The following is a 22,011-nucleotide window of genomic DNA, read 5'->3' on the forward strand; positions in this document are numbered from 1 at the left end:
AAATATTTCAATCTTCCTACTCATTTGCATGTGCCTGTGAGGACAGACACTTTTTGTTATTAAGCAGACATGCAAGCTTTACTATTTAATCATTAAACTCAGTCTCATGTTATATAGAAGGCAATGTAATTACCACTGGCAACTCACATTTGATAAAATATCACTGCATCATACATCAAGAAAATGTATGTGCAAAAGCTTTAAAAATGGATAATGTCATGCAAATCATCATCAAAGCTGTGAATTTCATGAAGTCCAAGGGACTGAATCATCCAGGAGTTCCTTAAAAGTATGGATGCTGATTATGGGGATATGATTTACTTTTCTGCAGTGAGGGTGCTAACTCAGGGTAAAATGCTGAAAAGATTTTATGATTTGCAAAATGAAATCAAGTCATTTGTTGAATCAAAAGGAAAAGTATCAAAACTTGAAAAGTGGCTGACAGATTTAGTATTTTTGGTGGATTTGACTACTCATCTAAATGAGATAAACTTGTTTTTGAGGTGAAAATCAACATATTCACTCTAAATTTCAAACCATATCAGCATTCTAAACAATGGCAAGCTCAAATTATGGCAAATAATTTTATGCATTTTGATACATTGGTTAAACAGTCCTGTGAACAGTGAAAAACATGCAGCCTTGCGTTCTGTTTTGTAAAGGAATTTGAGAATAGTTGTCAAGATTGCAAGAAAAATTCATCAAATTTTAGTGTATTTGTGATTCAATTTTCAGTCAACATAAATATTACCTATGAAGTTTCAAATGGAATACATAGAGTTGCAATCAAACATTCAACTCAAATAAAAATTCATTTTACTAGATTTTTATACAACCTATTTTACAAGGGAAAATTCTCTCTTACTTTACAGTCATATCCTATTCATGTCATCGCTCTTTGGGAGTGTGCACATTTGTGAGCAGATATATTCATGAATGAAGCACAAGCAAAAGAACAGTAAAATTAGTTTCAAAATCTCTGGAGAGAACTTTGAGAACTAGCTAAGAATTGCAACGACTTCCATCAGACCAAACTGGTGTATTATTTTCACAAAAACAGTGTCAAATATCCCACTGGTTTCATGTTTTTGTTGTCGTCTTAAAAATAAAAATATATATAAAAAGAAAACTTTGTTATAATATACATATTAATTGTATTAGACATTTTATATACAGCCCAAGGCAATTCTCTTCACTCAATATGGCCCAGGAAAGCCAAAAGGTTGGATACCCATGGTCTAGAAAGTTAATTTGATACTCCATGCAAATTGCTCTTTGCCTTGTGTTCACTGGCTTTCATTTTTTAAGTATGTAATATGTGTGATAAATGAGGTTAAATAAATAAAAAAAAAATGAAGTCATAACCACCTCTCTTCATTTTTATCCATGCAGTAGAGATTATATGTCACGCTATTGTTCTATCTGCCCTGAGCTGAAGCATCTCAGATTTGGTGCTTTGAATAAAAGATTGTGTTTGTCCTTATTCTTCCCATTTTCTGACTGTAAAGTGAGTCATATGATAGAAGTCACAAGAAAATAAATTCATTTGTGCTAAGAAAATACTGACTTAACTGTTGCCATGAACATCAGAGAAGTATGTGGAGATTCCTTCTAGAATGATTTCATTAGAAAGCAGACTGAAGGCCACTTGCTGATATATGTCAATCACTATAAATAGTCACATTTCTTATGACCACTAGCTATATGAATGACATAGGAAAGCTACCTTTGGGGAATAAAAACACATGATTCAGTCTTAAAAATGAATCATACTATATGGACAAAAAGTGGATGAATAAGGTTTTGTCATTTAAAATCACTAATCTTTGAGTGATTTAAACAGATAAATTCTAGAATAGTAACTGCTACAATGTTCTGACTGTTACATATTAAATAAGAATCTTGCAGTCTCTTTGATGAGATCCTTGCTTCTCAGCACTGAGGATGATGAAATATAGTACAAGCTTACTTTGAAGTATTGCTTTGAAAGAGATTAAGGGGTATTCTTTAAATAAGATAGAAATTCCCATTAGAAATTTTCAAAATTTCTTAGGCTTGAAATAGCTCTGAATGTTTTGTTGAAGTCAAGGTTAAATGGCATGAATGAAAACTGAAAAGCACCATGTTTTCCAAATATTCTTGTATCTCGGATGCAACTTAGTAATTTGGTTGAGTAGAGAATTAGACGGCTGAATAGTTGGCTGGAAGGTTAGGATTGGAGCCCTGGGTAGGTGAAGGCTGGACAGAAGTCAGCAATGTACCCTGACTGCAGGGACAGCCAACAGTGTCCTGGGAGTTGTATTCACGGGAGCACAACCAGGACATCGGTAAGATAGGTCATCCCTCTCTGCTGGTATTCATGGATTCCAGTCCAGATACTGAATCTAGCCTAAGCATTGAAGAAAAACATAATAGAAAAATGATCTAAAAATTCTGCAGTCAATATTTGTTCAATAAGTTGGGTTTTATTAATATTATTATTGAGTTTATAATGGCTGAGACCATCAGTCTTCAGTGAATAGAGATGATAGTAAATTATCTGCTAAATAAATCTTTGGTTCAAAAAGTGCAGGAATATTAAACCTGTAATCTTCTGTTTGAAAGGTTTTGCATTGATCACTTTTTGTTCTAGCCTATAAAGAGGCCTCTGAAAAATTTATTTCTATCATATTAGCAAAAGAAGACATTTTCCTTAGCACTGGAAAAACATGGAAGCCATCAATGAAGGGAGATCTAAGATCCATTCATTCACCACAAAATAGTAACTACAAATAAAAATGCTATTTGTAGTGAATGAGAAGCCTGAGATTTTGACCAGTTTTAGCTGCACATGTAGAGTGTCTGTGCATCATCTCAGTAAAACACAATGAGCTGGATTCAGATGTAAGCAGAAGTTTTTGTTGTAGACAGCCGTTGCAGATTCTCTGATGAAACACACATCATTCACTTCTACATGCCAAATTTTAGAGGGTTTGGAAGGTGGGTATCTCGGTAACATCTTTCTATGTTGTGCAGCTAGTTTTCTATGAATATGTTATGAAAATACACAATAAAACTGTTATTTCCTCCTGGGGAATTCTAAGCAGCACCCATGACTGTGGAATACTTTCTGTCACCGCAGAACAAGGAGGCGTCTGAGAACTTGTATGGAAAGTTGAAATGGAAATTTTCATTCCTCCAGAGTCTGTCAGGGAAGTTCCAGGATAATTTGATGCAGAGGGCATACTAGTTATTTTTTATCTTCTGCTAATTTCTGTCCACTTCTTTTTCCATTGTAAGATCAGGAGTGGTTACCTGTTGCTCTCAGGTGGCAATGTGCATTCCGTCTCACATCCCTGTCTTCAGCATTTAATTCTCTCAAAGAATAATCAGAAACAAAGTCTTTCTCTTTGTTTTCTGCATTTATTGTAGAAATAATAGGAACATTTTCCACCATTTTCCCCATTACTATTTCACTTGTGCTTCAATAAGTAATGAACTGCGAAGCCTTCATTTCTTCTTACCTGACTCAAAGATGTCTTTATGCAAGACACGGAGATATTAATGGAACCAGCTGATAATTTTTGAGTTACAGAGTGGTTCATTTAAAAAAATATATATATACATATATATAATTTGTGGAAATCTTGTATTTCTAAAGAAGAGAAACATTTGAATTTAAAATGACAGACCAGAATATTCTTGTGATTAATTCAAGACTCTAGGGAGTTGCCTGGGGTATTTCATAACTCAGAATTCTTTTTTTATTATGTCTGTAGATTCATAGTTCACTTATGTAGCTCATTACATCACCTTGGAGAGTTGCTGCAGTTGCCTTTGCTATCTAGGTATAATGCTTTCTGTCTTGTTTTTAAGGGATATTTGCATTGAGTTCAGAATATAGAAAATTTTCAGTTAAGGAAGTAAATTTGATATGATTAGTTTTATGCTAGATTTACTTAAAATATTGCTAAGGTAGATTTTTTTAAATAATATAAAGTTTTTTTTTCAGATATCTAATTTCTCGTTATAATTATACACACTTCTACTGGTATCACTTAACTTTAGCACTGGATTAGACAGTTTAATTCATTGCTCCCCCAAAGAAAGTCACCATAATAATTAATATTGTTCTGTTAAAAGTTGTTAGAAGACAATGAGATATGAGTTATATAAATAAGTTCATTTAAGACAATTTTCTTGTTTTTATCACTCATTTAACATCTCAACTTAAGCAACTGGCAAACCACAATTATTTCATTTCTTAGTAAACATGATTTTATTTGTATATTGTTTTGGCATTTGTTTTGTTCAAATAAATTCTGTAGTTCAAGGGAATTTCTTTATAATATGCTATCAACATCATCTTATTGTAAAGTGTTTCCAATTGTTTAAATGTAAGACAGCAGGCACCTCAGCATCACTCACTCTCCCTCAGTGAAATGGGAGACAATCAGAAAAACAGTAGAACTCGTGGGTTGAGATAAAGGCAGTTTAAGATGTCAGAAAGGGAAAGGAATATTCATGATAACAGTAATAATGGTAAAAGCATATGTAGAATAAGTGATGCACAGATCAGTTTTTCACCATCCACAGACTAATGCCCAGCCAGTCTCCAAGCAGCAGCTGCCCACACCCTCAGCCCCCTACCAACTCTCCCAGTTATATTGCTGAGCAGGACATAATATCATATGGAATATCCCCTTGGTCAGTTGAGTCATTTGTCCTGGTTCTGTCCTCTCCTAGCTCCTTCTGCACCCCCAGCCTCCTCACAGACAAGGCAGAGTGAGAAGCTGAAATGTCCTTGGCTCTGTGCAAACAATACTCTGCAACCACTAAAACACTGATCATAGAATCACAGAATCATTAAGGTTGGAAAAGACCTCCACAATCATCTAGTTTTAAGCATCCTACCACCAATATTTCCCCACTAAACCATGTCCCTTAGTAAAACATCTAAACGTTTCTTAAACACCTCTATGGACAGTGACGTGGCCACCTCTGGGCAGCCCATTCCAGCACCTGACCTCTCACTGGGAGAAGAGTTTTTTCCTAGTACTCCACCTGAATCCGCCCCCCTACCATCGCTACTTAAGACTATTCCCTCTAGACCTATCTCTAGTTATGCAGAAGTCAACACCCACCACACCATAACCTTCATTCAGGTAGTTGTAGAGAGCAATTAAGTCTCTCCTGAGCCTTCTCTTTCCTGTTGATATGCTATCAACATTATTTTCATCCTAAATCCAAAGCAAAGTATTGTATCAGCTACTACTAGGAAGAAAATTAACTCTATGTCAGCTGAAATCAGAAAATTAATTTATGCCAAATATTATTTCTGTCAGATTTATGTTAACTCTAGCAGCTGTGATGGGCTTTTTTAGGCTTACAGAAAAGAATCTGAAACAACTCCAAACAATTATTATTCAACACTTAATGTGAAAACTACAATATAGTGTTAATTGTAATTATATTTAACATTACTAAGTGAAAACTGATACACTAGTTACTTGTGGACATTTAAATTGTCAGGATACTTTTCAGTAAAATTGAGATCCTCAGAGAGAATTCAATTTCAGACATAGTTTCGAAGCTATAACTTATTTCCCCTGGTATCTCAGAGCAAGAGATTTTCAGAACATATATATGTATATATGTTCATTTTCTTTTTCTTTTTCTACTTGTTGGTTCAACAAGTTGGTTCACTGCTGTGGTGATTGACACCTACAAGTAAAGAGCCAAACTTCAGCCAGCCTGTGAGTGGGTTGCACTCAGCAGGCAGTGAACTTGTAAGTTTTCTGACACAATTGCTTTTTTAGGCAGGAAGAAAATAAGTATCAGGGACTGCATTACTGTCACCAGTGTTAATCTGTTCAGAAAACTTTAGCTGAGATTTTGATTTAAATAAGCATCATCATTTTCAGTGGATCAGAAGCGAACATTTGTGATCTTGCATGGGTAACATGACCTCACAATTTTTCTATGATGTAACTGTCTCTTAATGCAATATTTAGACCATATGCTTCAAATACTCTAAACATACTTTAAAAGGAGCCAAAATATACTTTCTGGAAATAATTTAGTGTTCTTTATTTACAGTACCTCAGTGAACTAAGCTCAGGTTTTGGTTTGTTTTGGTTTTAATTTTCTCTGTCTCTTTTTTTGTGCTGCCTAATCAGAATTTGGGATGTTAATGTTTGCTTGTTTTTTGTTTGGTTTCGCAACTTAATCATTTCCCTTGCCTAAAGATCCTTCTGTGTCTCATAGTAGACCTCAAAGCAGTTGAGGTCTATGAATAATTTTGGCTTCTCTTAAATTAAATAAAAAAATAAATGAAATATTATTTATTTGTTTGTTTGTTTTTTCCCTACACCATCTTCCTGTATAAGCTCTCTCTTAATTTCTGTAGAAATTAAGTGTGGGGTTTTTTGTTGCTGTTTTTTGTTTGTTTGTTTGTTTTTGTGAACAAACTGAGATCAACAAATAGAAGATATCTAAACAATAAAAATTATATATTTATATAGATATATAAATACATCTAACAACATAAATATTATATCTACATTTTATTAGGCAATGTACATCTTTCCATATAGCTATTTAACAGCATTTTACAATTTTTTTGTGTTTGGATTTTTCTCAACCAAGCTAAAGCACTCTTCAAGAAATCACTGTAATAAATTATATACTGTCCCTCTTATCATATCCAAATTATATGTTTTCTATATTCTATACCTACTCTTCTTAGAAAAACTAAGCATCCATCCTACCAAATTTTGAGCATTGTCCACTTCCACTGCAGTGATGTGAGTGCGTTCTCAATACTCCATTAGATGTTTGCTTTGGGAGGTATAACTGCTATAATCTTAAGTCAACTGAATTACAGAAATCCTCCAACCAGCTTTTCTACAAATCACATCTACATTTGCTACATGGCCTACAGATGCCTGGACCCAAATGATTTTGTCAGTTATTCTTATTCAGTTTCAGTAAAAACAAAAAACAAACAACAAAAACAACAAAAACAAATAAGTAATGTGTACATTGGCATGCCTAAAAAATCCATTGCATTTGCCCAAGTACTTCAGTTCATGCACATATTTAACTGTTTTTAAAAAATATTTTAATGTAGTTTCAGTGTTGTTATTGACTTTATAAAATCTGTTTCCAGTACTGAGTTCTTATGGCAGGGAAAAACTCCTGGTTTGCTTTTGTTAAAAATATCTAAAACCTCACTGAATAATAGCTATTACAAAACTCCTTTGATTTTACATTTTTCCTTTCACAGTATGTGGCTATACTCCATTTCACAGGGCAATGCACTGTTGAAAGCCATCACTCTAAGAAACAATATGATAGTTGTCGGTGATATCCAAAGTCTGAATAACATATACATATCTTACTTTTAATGTGTCCTTAACACTGACTTTCCTGGCTGTAGGAGCTAGTAAAGAGAATCAGCATAAAGTGAAGCATTGCTTCTGCTGGGTGGCCAAACTGCATGAAATCTCATGCTTCACTAATGATGCTTCTCATACCAGCTGGCCAGTGAATCATGAAAATGAATCAGTAGTACATCAGGGATTATTTTTTGTTGGTTGTAATATTCATAAACAATTATGAGCTATTGGCTCCTATGTTTTCAGTAGGTAATGGTTTCGTTGTTTTGCTTTAGCTATAAAAGAAACATAGTATAATGGTTAAGCTGAGGCAATAGGAGTGGTACCAGCGGTCTATTTAATGAACAATTCTCTTACTTTGGGTAAAATATTTACTCTGTCTGTACTTCATAATGAGGACATGTCATTCTATATGATAATGCAGTAATAAAATTCTTCCAGTCACACCCCACTGTGAAGCTTTTACCTCTCCACAAACTTAAGACAATGATTTATGGTGTCTTTCTGGTTATCTAGTTTAAAGAAAAAGAGAGGAAAGCATTTTAAAACCTGGGGTTTTAAAAGGAGTGTGCTTGCCACCTGCCAAAAATCAGAGTTGTCAGACATTTAAAATTAATCACTTCAAGGGCAGGTCACTCACTTGTTCCCTTTGAAAATTTTGATGTTGTGGTGGGTTGACCTTGTCTGGCTTCCAGGTGCCCACCACCTCCTCAGCAAGTCAAGGGAAGATTATTTGGTGAAAAATCTCATCAGTTGAGATAAGGACAGGGAGATCAGATACCATCATGGGTTAAATGAACTCAGCCTAAGGAAGATGAACTTAATTTGTTGCCAATTAATAGAGGAGTAGGACAGTGAGAAATAAAAACAAGTTAAAAAAAACCTTCCCATCTCCCTACATCTTCTCAGACTCAGCATCATTTCTGCTTCCTCTACCTCCTTCTCACTCTATGTGGTGCAGGAGGATGGAGAATAGGGGCTGAAGCCAGTCCATAATATCTACTGTTCCCTCACTGTCTTTCTCTGTCCCTGCTTCAGTGTGGGGTCCCTTCTAAGGGATGCCATTCTTCTGATGATCCCACATGGGCTTCCCACAGGTTGCAGCTCTCCAAGCACTGCCTCAGCATCACTCTATACACCACAGGACCCACCTTTCAGGAGCAAACTTCTCAACATGGCTCTCCATGGGTGGCAGCTACCCCAATCCTCCCACTCCAGAGCTGGTTGCTCCCATCGGCTGCTGCTCCAGCCTGAGCTACTCCTGAGAGGATATTCATGTGCTGTGCCTCCTTCAGGCTTTACTCACTGCTGTATTGCAGGCTTCTCTGTGTCTGAGCATGGAGCACTGCACAGTGCCTTTGGGCTGCAAAGGGACAATCTGCTCCTCCATGGGCCTCTCCTGGGCTGCAGTGAGCTTCTTCTCCATGCCTGAAGCTCCTTGTTCCTTCCTTCTGCACTGACCTTGCAGAGTGCAGGATAGCTTCTTTCAGTATTTTCTCAGTCCTCCTTCTCATAGCTGCCACACATCTTTTTTTAACTCACACATTCAAATATGCCCAACCAGTGTCAATCAGTATTGCTCGCTGGCTCAGCTCTGGCTAGTTGCAAATTCATTTTGGAGTTGGCTGCAGCTAGTTCTTACATAACATGAGGCAGCTGATGGTCTCTGCTCACAGAAACCATGCTTGCAGCCCCTCCTCACCTATCCTCTGCTACCAAAACTTTACCAAGCAAATCCATTACTGATCTGCACATCAAAATCTGCTGCCATATTGATACACAAAATGGACAGATCTGCTGTAGCTCTCTAATGAAGTTTCAATTCCTCCTCTGTGAGTTCTAAAGAATGACTGCAGTCTAGAGGAGGGTATTATTGATAGCGCTTGACAGTGAATGTTCAAATATTCATGGAAAAAGGGAAAGGAAATTCATTTTTTTCCTATGTACTCTATATACTATTTGCCTGTGCACAAGTATGCTTGACCATAGGTTAGAACTTAATTAAATTACAAAAAAAAAAAAAAGAAACATTTCTCTACCTTGTCTCCATTTATCATTGGAAGACATATAGTGCCAGACAGATGCTGACATGTACTTTTGTCTTCACTATGAAGAAAAGTTCTGGAAATTAGGAAGTTCTAAGAAAAAAGATATTAAATCAAATATAGAATAGTATAGGATTGGCACACAGACCTCAACGATTTACTTTCACTTTTCCTTCTGCCCTTACTCAGTGTTCTCCTGAAACAAGAGAATCATGCCCTAGCCAGTTCTCTGGTCAGATCTACGTAAGTTGCTTTCCAGGACCAGGGTACTCCCAACTGCCCACAGTTTCTGATCAGTTAAACTTCTCAAGATGAGTCTGAGAAACTTTACAGCTTTTTTTTGGTAATATCAGCTCCTTTTTTCTTTTTTTTTTTTTAATTATACAAGACATCCAGATACATCATATTGTTGAGTTAGCTTTTTAACTGCAGAGACAATATTTTGTCCGTCTCTGATGGCACAACCTGGGCTTCCAGAAGATAGGAAATTCTATCAAATTAAGGCTGTCAGGGTAACAGTAAGTCTTCATACAGTTCAACAGTGTGCAGCATTGCTTGGTAAGGGGCTATGAGCTGGATAGTACATCACTATGTGTGCTGATCTATTAGCGTGGTTTTTGTCATTTAAACTTCGTGTTGCATCTCAGATGAGTAGGAAAGGCCCTGAGATTCAGAGGACTTGAGTCATTAAAAAAAAAAAATCATGTCTGGGCAGTTTGTTTTTATTTTCTGGGAAAAGGAGAGAAGAATAAACTTAATTATATTTTAAACATCAACCAATTGTTTTTGTCTGTTTTGTTTGTTTATTTATTTTTCTTCCGTTTGGTGATATCCCAGTCCTGATTAAAATCTTCTAGGGCTTTGTCAAATAGAATTTCTGTAATAGGATTTTAAAGTTTCAGATACTACAGATTCTCTTGTCTGAATCAGGAAAAGGAAGAACAGCTTTTACAGAAATTTTCTTAGCTTAGCTTCACCTATGTATATCTAAGGATGATTAGCACCAAATAATCCATGTTATTGTTCTTTACTTCCCTCTTCTGCATCCTTAAATGTACAAAAAACATTATATCTGTTTTTCTGGGGTTGTTTATCAGTCTATGTTGTATTTAAATTAACAGAGATGTGCCTCTTTTTCTTTTTCTTCTACTTGATTTGAAAGTATAAGAGAGATGTACAACATGCTATTGTTTGTTCGTTTGTTAGTTTTTCCTCTGTTCACTGTGAGAATCCGAATCTTAGCATTTACCTCCCCTATTAAAGTAACAGCTAATTGCTTTTTAGTCTAGCGATCCAATATTTGAAAGTATATTCAGAATTCTTGCCTGTGTCTTATCTGAAGCATAAAATGCTACATAACTACAAGCTAAGTACATTGTTATGCTTAATACTTGTCAGGAACTATCCTTCAAATATCCTAACTCAGAATTGTGTAATGAAAGTATCAGTTAATGTACTTTTCTATTCTTATTGTGAATGAAGAAATTAAAACAAAAACTATGAATGGTTTGATGGTATGAAGGACACTTCACATTTTCTGCCATCATTTTTAAATAATTGCATTTTAAAAAGTAGACTTAAAATATTGATGATTTTTGTATCTCAGAAATTTAAATTATATGGTAAGAACTGCTCTTGATCCTTTCTTGCAGCAAGTAGTCATTCTGGAAAACTTTGTTTTCCTCTTTCTTGTCAAAATTTCTTAACATACAATATTAAGTCAGCCTGCAATAATTTTAGTCACTCTGATGTCAGTTTAGCAATTGGGGCCTCAAGTATTACTGACATAGTCTGAGCAGGCACAAATTACCCTACCTCCACTAGTGTTCTGTGCAGCTAGGTCAGTTAAAATTTGGCTTATATTTCAGAACAGCCTTGGAAAAGCCTGAAAGAATGCATTTAAGCACTTTGTAAAATTGGAACAAGCATGTAAGAAAAAACTACAGGAAATGTCTATTTTGAAACAGGTCATGTAGAAGACACTGAAATAACTACAGTCATAAATAATGAAATGACAACCTCATAAAAGGTGACAGCCTATTTGTGGACAGCACTTAATGTAGCTTTGTCATCTATGCTTGGTTATGCATTATAGTTCCATCTCCCTTAACATAAATTTATGTTCATAGAAACTGTGAATCTACAGGTTAAGCTGCAATCTGAACTTTAGGAGGAGTAGAACCTGATGATTCTTATGGGTCTCTTCGAATATATGATATTCTACAATTTTATGATCTACCAAGCAGCTGGAAAAATGCTATGATTAATAACATGTACGACATAATGTTGTAGTTCTTTCAGAGATGGAAACAGTAACCCAGAGATAGTGCTATGACAACAAAATATCACTGGAAATAATTGTTAGTAATACTAAAAATAGTAATGATATTTTAGTAATAATTTTAGGAAGGAGATATACAGATTAAGATTACTCATGGTTTATTTAGGACTGGCTTAGACAAGAGTTTATCTGAAAGCATGACTTCTGTAAATATATTAGAAAAAGAATGCTGTTTATATGACATATTTTAGTCAAAGTTGGTCCACACTTCATTATTTGTTTTAAAATGTTACACTTCTGAGGAAAATGAATGTAGTATACAACATAGCACGTGATAAAATATAATGGTGAACTTGCTTGATTTTATTTATTTTTTTTACTAGCATTCCTCACATCTTTTTATATTCTGATCTGCACTTAGGTAAATCGGGATAATTAACATCACTTATATTTTCTTTTTTCATTATTGACAATTATACCTGGACAGTTAAGTGTTTATATTTTTGTTTATGTTATATTAGTACAGTCTTTATTCTTATGTTTGGTATTCACATTTCAGGTAAGACAGACACTAATTATTGTATTATTTATCTCTGTCACTAGTATAACAGCCTTAATAATAATAATAATAATAATAAAAGGATGAAAACTTGGACACTAATAATTACTCCATTCACATTTAACACATAACACAGTATAATTCAGTGTGTCTTTATACTATGTCCTTCATGTATTCACATCACAGTGAGAAATACACAGAGCTGTCAGTAAGTATAAGTCAAGCTGAACAAATGGGTTTTTAATTTTGACTGGAAAATACAGTCAATCCACTGCTCATGATCTTATGCAGAAGGACATTGCAAAGACATGCAGTAGTTGAAAGTCTTTGAGCCAATGGAATCTTAGGAGGAAGAGATTTGAAGATGAAGCAGTATTTTCACTATATAACATGAATAGGCTATATTAATCTGCAATAGAGTGAATAGAAATTGATATAACCAAAAATAGGACAAAACAAACCTCAGAGGCCAAGTTAATGAAATGTCTGAAATGTCCAAGATGAATTTTTGGTGGATATAGGAAAACCTGAATAGCAGCTGGTAACATCAATTAATAAGTGAAAGCTGAATAAGGACAATTGGATCAAAATGCCCAAGTCTTGAATAATGGAGCTTGTATCTTTGTGACAAATTATTATAGAAAATTACTGATGTGGGAAGAATAAAGAAAAAGATCTTTCTTCAGAATTTAATAACTTGGCAAGTTTCATGTGTATCTATTACATGTTATTTATACCAACTCTTAACATTATTTAAGTAGAGCAGAATTTCTCTGCAGTGATCAAATCGACATCTTCCACAATGTGTAAGGTAATATAGAAATCCATCCATATTCTCTACTGTGGTAGAGAATGTGTGTACTTTTTCTTCTTACAAGATTGCTGGATTCCAGTAAAGACAACAGACTGCAATGTCATCTCTAAACACCTGATTTATACAGTGTTTTTGTACAAAGGATGAAATTCCAGTCCCACTGAAATTAATGATAGATTGGACTCTGCATAAAGAGAGGTACAGATTTTATCCATAATATCCTCAACAGAATACATACAGAAGCTTAAATTTAATTCTCTCATTAGCAATGGATGAACCAACACAGTCTCGGTGATTTGCTTCATATAAGCATTTGAAAAATTTGGCTGCTTTTCCAACTATCTGTACTAATTGGCAAATATGTAGGAAATCTCTGGAGAATTGACTCTCAGGAAATTTTCTAGCAATTACTGCATCTGTTTAAGTGAGAAGAGCTATCTGAATTTTGGCAATTTCATTCCAGTATTTGTCAGAATCCAGAGGAATGGTTGTCATTCAAATATTTATTTTAGCAGGAAAATACAGAGAACATATTTTTAAGTACATCATTAATATGTATCATTTAGATATGCAGGTGTTCACAATGATTTTTCATGTATCTGAATTGATTTTTAACTTCAAACCTCCTGGGAGAATTATTTGCTTAAAACTCATAAAAATCGCATAAAACATTTTTTTTTCTTTTGTTATCCTAGGTGATTCATAAATTATATATCAAATTCTAAGAAGTAAGTATTAATTATTAAGTCTAAGTATTAATATTCTACTTAAATTCATTAAGAATTTTTTTTTCCCAAATACTTAATAAATTTTCCAAGAGATGTATAGTATCTGTATCCTAAAACTCATATTAGCTTCTTCAGACATGTTAGAAGATGCCTGTTCAGGGCATCACACAGTGAAGAAATACCCAAGACTGTCAATGGTAAAGTTACCTTCAAAATTCAGATACATCTAAAACTCCAAAGAGAATGAGTTTAAATTGAAAATCTCCTCATACATGTAAAGATGGTTGAATACAAGAATAAGTAGACAGATTCTGATGTACTGAACAAGTATGTGGTTACAACCACCTCTTTAAAAACTGTAATTTACATATCAGATCAATTTGTTGTATTATATCAGCTTCTACTCATCCAAGTGAAGAAACATATCAACTGACTTAAATATCTAATCAAAAATTTAACAACTGTCAATTAAAATGTATGGAAAAAAAAATATACTACAGCTTCTGCATGTTAAGTCCATTGTATAAAAACTTAGAGGCTAGTCACCAAAATGTAACAGTGTTGTTACTACAAATAACGAGCATTTCACGATCTTTTACTCCCTGCCATGAAAGTGATATTGAAGTACACAAAAAAATTGAAGAAAAAAAGACATTCTACCAGTTACAAACCAAATCACAAAATGGAAGAAGCAAGGAATTAAATCCATCAGGTTTGTTCCTCTTCCCAGCTATACATAAATGATTAACTAGATTTAAGCATAATAGAGCTACAGGACTCTCTGAAGTAGTATCTAGGTAACCAGTGTGCTACTGCCAGGAAAGAGGCTCTTTTTTTTTTTTTTTTTTTAAAAAAAAGAAGAAAAAAAGTAAAAATAGAAAAGAAAATGTTACATTCACATTGATAAGTCTCTGCTAAAATTGACAAGATAAGATTGTCAATGAGTAGAAATCCTTTGTACAGGCTATGCAACACAGAGAAATCAAGCCCTTTCTTTAAACTTGTATTTCTCATGCAAACAGACAAGTTCTGGGCTAATTTACATCAGCATAAATTTGTAGTAATTGAGTTGACTTCCCAGGAGATGCACTAAATTCATATTGATACAACTAAAATGATAATCTGACCTAAACTCTAAGACACTAGGTCACACCAAAGGCATAAAAAACCCACACTCATCAAAGAATAATGTTACAGTCTGTCACTCAGCATGGTACACAAAAAGCAGTCAAATTATGACACCATTGACTCAGAAAATTCAGCCAGTAAAAGCCAATGACACCAGCAAAGTCAATGAAAATTAACATCTAGTGTCAGGCCCCAAATTATTCAGTGTTTGATAATGCAGAAGGAGATGCAAGTAGAACCCCTATTCAGTTTCTATGATAGATGGCCTAGCATTGTGAACAAAACCAGAATTTTTATCTGAGAAAATTTGATACCTATAGAGTAGCATAATGATTAGTTAAAAGAGTAACACTTGAATTTTCTGAGAATAGGAGCCTAAACATACTCATTCTATATTCATTATCACCAGTAGTGATTCATTTCTACCTAATTGTCTTAAAAAGATTGGGATTACTTGCTCTGAATTTATTTGTATGGTACATGCTTCAAAACAAATCATCCTTCTCATAATCAAGAGGCAAAAAAAAATTACATTTCAAAATAGCCTTTTCTGAACTCTAATGCTGATGTGTACTACACTCAACTGTATTATCACAATAAGTGTTGTCTTGCAAAAAGAAAAGATACAAAAGCATTTGTAGAAATATAGGTCAGAGTAACTGGCAAAGTTAACAAGCTTCAAGAGTTCAATACATTTTCGGTAACAGAAAAAAAAAAGGAAAAAAATTAGAAAAAAAAATGAACTAAGCAAAAGTTTCCCAGAGGCCTGTTCAAAATACATCAAATACACTGGAGGAATAATGTTTTCTGTAATGAAATTCTGATAGGGGTAATATCTACACATTTGGAAAGCTATCAGAGTTCCAGAAATATCTACCACTGGAAATAACGTACAGGTATACAAACAAAAAAAACAAACAAAAATGGTAGTAAAGCTCATTTGGTTATACATTCCTACAGATATCATATTGTTCCAGCTTTGGCAAATATGTAAATCATCGCTTTTAGTCAAAACAAGCTTTTAAGAATGGTTGTAAGAATTTGAACTTCCTGTTATTCAGACATTGCCACATTTTCTATTCATGTTTTCTTACAGTAGCAATAAATAAATATTTTTTTCAATATTAAGATTGTTGTGTCAAGGCAACAAAAAAATAATAATGATGGCAATACCACATTCAAGACTGAAATAGTGTTCTTGTGTTTAGATTAATGCATAATGTATCTTCTTGCTTTAAAAAATGAAATGTTTTGCTTCGAGAAAAACAAAAAATGTTATTGAACCTGAAACCTTTGCATTTATTTCCCTGAGAAATAAACCTTATTTTTGTCATTATTTTATTCAGTCATCAAAATAAAAGGAGTGCAATTATTCCAACAAAAGTACTTTTTGAAATTGACAATTTCTGGTTTTGTTTGTTTGTTTGTAAGTACTTAAATATTAAAAGAGATAAGGCATTGATCTCTATGCTCAGTCATTTAGTTGCTATCTGTTTGTAAAATATACCACTGTGTTTATAATTTTATTCCTGAAAATAACTTTGTGATTAGGAAGTCTGTTGACAGAAAATGCAAGCAAGAAGAAGTATGAGTAGAGGTAGAGGGATAAATGCATCAGAGTCTTTAGAGTTCTGAGGCAATTAATCAGTCATAGATCTAAGCAGTGAGACTCTCTCTCATTTGATGAAAAACAGATTTGGCCACATACTTCAAAAGACATGGGATGCTGAACAAATATTTGCTCATCTTTTCTAAGATCAATTTTTACAGTCAATCTGCACTTTTGAGTTAGTCTTCTAGTTGTCCTGTAATGATCAAATGATAAGATTTCAAGGAAAAGCTGTCCTTAGTGCCATTTATCAATGTCCATGGTATTCATCAATAACATCATGAGAACCAGCACACTGATGCTGATCTTAATGGTGCTCCCTTTTGTATATGCTACTGATAATTTAAATGTTTATCTTGATCTTTTAGAACTTGTTCCATCATTCCATTTAGTAAAACTCAAATTAAGAACATGGGTTTTAGTGAGAGATGATTTTTAAATGGGTACTAACCTGTCTTTGAATTGGACAAAAGTTATGCTGTGAGAGATCTCCAGTCTATCTGATTTCTTGAATGCGTTCACATTCTTATATGAAGCTCACACTTGAGGTTAAAAGTGTATCAGATAACATGATTCTCATTAAAACTATTTAATCATTAAAGCCTTGTTGAGTGTCCTGACTCAGTAATGAGGTAGCAGCAGAATCAGTCTTTTTTTTTTTTTAGAGCAATACCCCTTTCCTTTTTTGGTGATGTCAAAGACACATGCAGAAATTCTGACAGCTAACACTTCTAGAGGAAGTATCTTAAGTGAATAACACCTCTATCTGAGAAATATATATTGGTATAAAAAGATAAATTTTCTAAGGGATTAATGCTTTTCAAGAAGAGGAATCAGTTTAACACAAGTTTCTCCTGCATCTCAGATGAGACCCACTTCTGATTGTTCTCCATTGGAACAAGAGGCTTGAAGTCTCTAGGTTCAGTGCTCAGAGTACTGGCCAAGGCTAGTTGAACCATGATCCTTAAAGCTGATGCAGCCAATTTTACCTCCAGTACCTGCACTGAAGAAAACTGTCATTAAGAGGCATATCCTATGTTACTTCCAGTGGTTTCTGGGTCCCTCCACCCCATTAGTCACAGAATTGGTCCGAACCAGCCCATAAACCATTGACACATGATCTTTCAAAGATGATGGAAAGTGGCCTAGCAAAAACACCTGCCAGCTTCCTCACGCTCATAGGACTGTGAGGATCTAGGCTTGTAGGAGCCTGTGGATTTATGTGTGTCAGGTTTGCCTGAAGGATCTCTAACCCTATCCTCCTACTAAGGGAAAAGATTTTTAAAAATAGGTATATTTTATTGAATTTTGGAAAAAGCAGTATTTAAAGTTTCATTTTATATTTTTCATCCATTCTTTCTCATAAAATAATTCACCATAGGTTCCTTATTTGTTTATTGTAAACCTATTTTGAGGAGGATTCTCTCCTTGTGCTTATTATCTCAACAAGTTGACTTCATTTTTCCTTTGAAACTACATGAGCAGTGTTTGAAAGAACAAATCCAATGAAAACTCGTGTGCTGAGTTGTGCTCTAACACTGAAGGGTGGGTTATACAGTGTTTATCTTTTGCCTGTGCATAGCTCAGCAGGGTGACTAATCCAGATAACAAACCTATTCTCACTGGTCCTTTGTCTGTTCTGCCATTGAGGAGTAAGCTGAAAAAATGATTAATTGATCTGGCAGAAATGGCATACAGCAGCTGGCATAGAACCCTCTGGTTTGTGTAGCTTGTAATATGATGTGCACATGTAAGGAGCTGGCTGCTGCCACCACAGTTCTTCATCCAACTGTGTTTGAACTGAAAGTGTCCTCAAGAAAACTTCCACTTGGTTTGCCAAAGAGAAGTTGGATATCAGATAATCATGTTGTTGGCAAGTTGTGTGATCCCATACAAGCTATTTGATAGTTTCAATTATGTCTGCCTTATTTACCATGTGTATACAATACACATCAAGAAGTAATTTTTATGTCAGGATGTGCTTTGCTGTGCAGGAGAGTGACAGACCACTGGTATGGGTTCCCTGGAGAGGTTGTGGAGTCTCCTCTGTGAAGATCTACAAAAGATACCTGGATTTTGTCCTGTGTAGCTTGCTCTAGGTCTCTCTGCTTGAGCAGGGATTGGACCAGATAACCTCCAGTGTTTGTGAAGGACCTGGAACACTTTCTTTCTACAGTGCACTATCCTGCAAACAAAAGCAAATATTTTTGACAGATGATTTTATTCTCTGTAATTATTTTAATAATAAAAAAGGCAGTTCGGAGTGTCTTGATAGAGATAATTGGACACAGTATATCTCAGCATGCAAATGAAAGCTTAAAAGGATTTGCCTTCTAATTGAAGTATTGCTGCATTTCTGGAGGTTTTGGTTTTGGTAGCATTACTTAGCTATGAGTCGCAGTAGTGTTAACACACAGTCTGCTGCTTGCTTTTCTGAAACATTTGGACCCAGACAAAAGAAGTTTCTTATTATTTCTGAATGTTTTTTTTTTTAATTATCAGAATATTCTCATTTTAGTGTGGTGTTCTGGTATGTGTAATTCAGATAGAAAGGAAAGTTTAACAAAGGAATAACTAGTAAAATATTGCAGAGTTTCAGATTATTCGCCAACATTCTAGAGAGGACAAATAACAAGATGGCTACTGTGTTTTAATTTCTATCTTAGTGTCTTTATCACAGTCATTTACACTTCTGATAGTTGATCATAAACATTGTATTTGAAAACAAAAAAAAAACCCAAACATTTGTATTAGCTGCAATAACTAGAGCCCAGAAGTGAGGTGAATAATAGTAAGCAATGTTGATGCTGATCAGTCAAAGGAAATAAAATGGTGATACACACCAGCTGAGTATTGCTACAACTTGGAGATCAGTCCAGCTGATGGAGGGAATAATTTTGCTCCTCTCAGTGGATGTTAAAGGAAGAGATCAAGAGAATCCCTAGACAGAACAAACTGCCCTTTTGTTATACCATAAAGCTTCAAAGAACAAGTGTGGCAGAATATGTCATTTGTCACATAAGGTTCAACTTCATTACCAAGAACTACAGGCTGTTAACTCTTCTACTGTGTACACCCACAGCCAAGACAGAGGGATCTTTCACAGGATCTTACAACGTAGTGTGGAGGACTCAAGTTCACTAAGTTCTTGCAGAGTTTTAGGGGCTCAGGGTGCTTTGGCTTGATTTTATGCTCTTCACTGATAATGTTATGGCAAAACTTCTACTCTGTTTTCTTTCCTCTCATTCTACACAGCATCAATTTTCATAAACAATTTGATAATATTCAGAAGTAATTTCTTTCATTCTATTCAGATTTTTTTTTAATGTCTGCCATAACATTCTTTTCTGTTTATACTGATCTTCAAACTGTCTGGATCAATTGCTAAGTTAGGTCAAATGCAAATAGCACATTTTTAGCCTTCTCATTTCTGTGTGTGAGGTTAGGGATATTCTTTATGGGAAGATACAGTTTGTACATGTCTTTTTTCTATTTTTCCAACCCCCAGTGTATAATTAGATTTATTTGGGTTTTTGTCTTGCTTCCTGTGTACACTTTGAATGAAGTACAACCCTAGCACTAGGTATGTCTACAGCTAAAAAGCTGCAGATCTGGGGCCAGTGGAAAAAGTAGGATTTGGAGGAAAAAAACCCAACAAAACAGTGAAGCAAAATAGCCTGAAATTGCAGATGTGAATATCCAAATTTGTATGCAAATAAATTCTGTGTTAAAAAGCAAGGAAGAAAAAACTCACAGTTAGAGATTAAACGCTTAATTCAACATATTAGTTTTAGATTGATGTGATGTCTTTTATGCCAGTTGTTTCATGCTGCCATGAAAGTATAATAATGAAGGTTAAATCTTAAGCATGAAATTTGACTGTGACAAAGACATCCTAGAAAATCTTTTTGTTTGCAAAAAAAGTCCCAATTTTAGAAGCCCCCAAGTTATTAAGGAGACTGCTCCTATTTGTTTTAAGGAAGTTTAGATTATTTGTAAAATGACACTTGGTCACAAACTATTTTGACACTGATCTATATATACTGAAATTAATGTAGTGTGAATTCAAATTACTTTCTTTAATATCCAAAGTATAGGAAATATATCCAAAATATCCAAACCCTGTAGGCTGAACTCAGGTGTGGAGTTGAGTGCTTAATTTTAGAAAAATATTTGTGTACTGTGACTGAAGATTTAAATCATCTGCAAATGATTGAATGGTGACCTGTGATATTAACCTGTTTGATTGGAAGGTGAATTAATGTGTCTTCATATTTACATAAAAATACTTTTTCTACTTAAGTTACTATGAGAGACTATACACATCAGTGATTCTGTGATACAGTTTGGAGGGTTGTCATCAGTGGCACAGCATGTGGCTGGAGGCCAATAACTATCAGTGTTCCCCATGGGTTGGTTTTGGATTTTGTCTCATTTAAAATCTTCATCAGGATAGAGTACCCTCAGCGAGTTTGCTGATGTTACAAAGCTGGGAGGATTGGCTGACACACTAGAAGGTTGTGCTATGTTTCAACAAGACCTGGACAGACTTAGAGTTACTTAGAGTTGGGCAGAGAGGAATCTGACGAGGTTTAACAAGAGTCTTGAACTCAATTGTAGACCTTGCACCTGGGGAGGAGCAACCTCATGCATCAGTTCAGGATAGGGAATAACCTGTTGGAGAAGAGCTCGTCAGAGAAGAACTTGGAGGTCCTGGTAGACAACATGTTGGCCATGAGCCAGTAGTGTGCCCTTGTGGCCACTAAGGCCAATGGTATTCTGGAGTGCATTAAAAAAGTATGGCCAGCAGGTCAATTGGGGTTATCCACCCCCTTCTACTCTGCTCTGGTGAGGCCACATCTGGAATACTGTGTCCAGCTCTGGGCTCCGGTAAAAAAAATGGGGATCTCCTAAAAGTAGTCCAACAGAGGGCCACAAAGATGATAAAAGGCTTTGAGTATCTCCCATATGAGGAAAGGCTGAGTAACCTGGTTCTGTTCAGCCTGGTGAAAAGACTGAGAGGGGATCTGACAGATGTTTATAACCATCTGAAGGAAGGTGGGAGGCAAATGGATGAGGCAATGCTCTTCTCAGTGTTGCATAGTGATAGGACAAAGAGTAAAGGGCTAAAACTTTAACATAGGAAGTTCCATGCTAACACGTGGAAGAATTGCTTTATAGTAAGGGTGACAGAGCACTGGAACAAGTTGCCCAGAGAGGCTGTGGAGTTTTGTTCTATGGAGACATTCAAGACCTCTCCGGATGGCTACCTATGTGACCTACTGCAGGGAACCTATGTTAGCAGGAGGGTTGGACTTGATCTCTTGGGATCCCTTCCAACCCTTGTAATTCTGTGATTCTTTCATTTCTAAACCTGTTTCTTGTTTTTGGATGTACAGATTGTGAGTAACTTTTATGCAGTATCTCCCACACAAAGAGTATACTTTAAAAGTTAAATGTCTCTCCAT

The sequence above is a fragment of the Cyrtonyx montezumae genome, unplaced genomic scaffold, assembly GCF_038088225.1.
Source record: "Cyrtonyx montezumae isolate F1298 unplaced genomic scaffold, pur_monq_1.0 scaffold_8, whole genome shotgun sequence".
NCBI classification, from domain to species: Eukaryota; Metazoa; Chordata; class Aves; order Galliformes; family Odontophoridae; genus Cyrtonyx; species Cyrtonyx montezumae.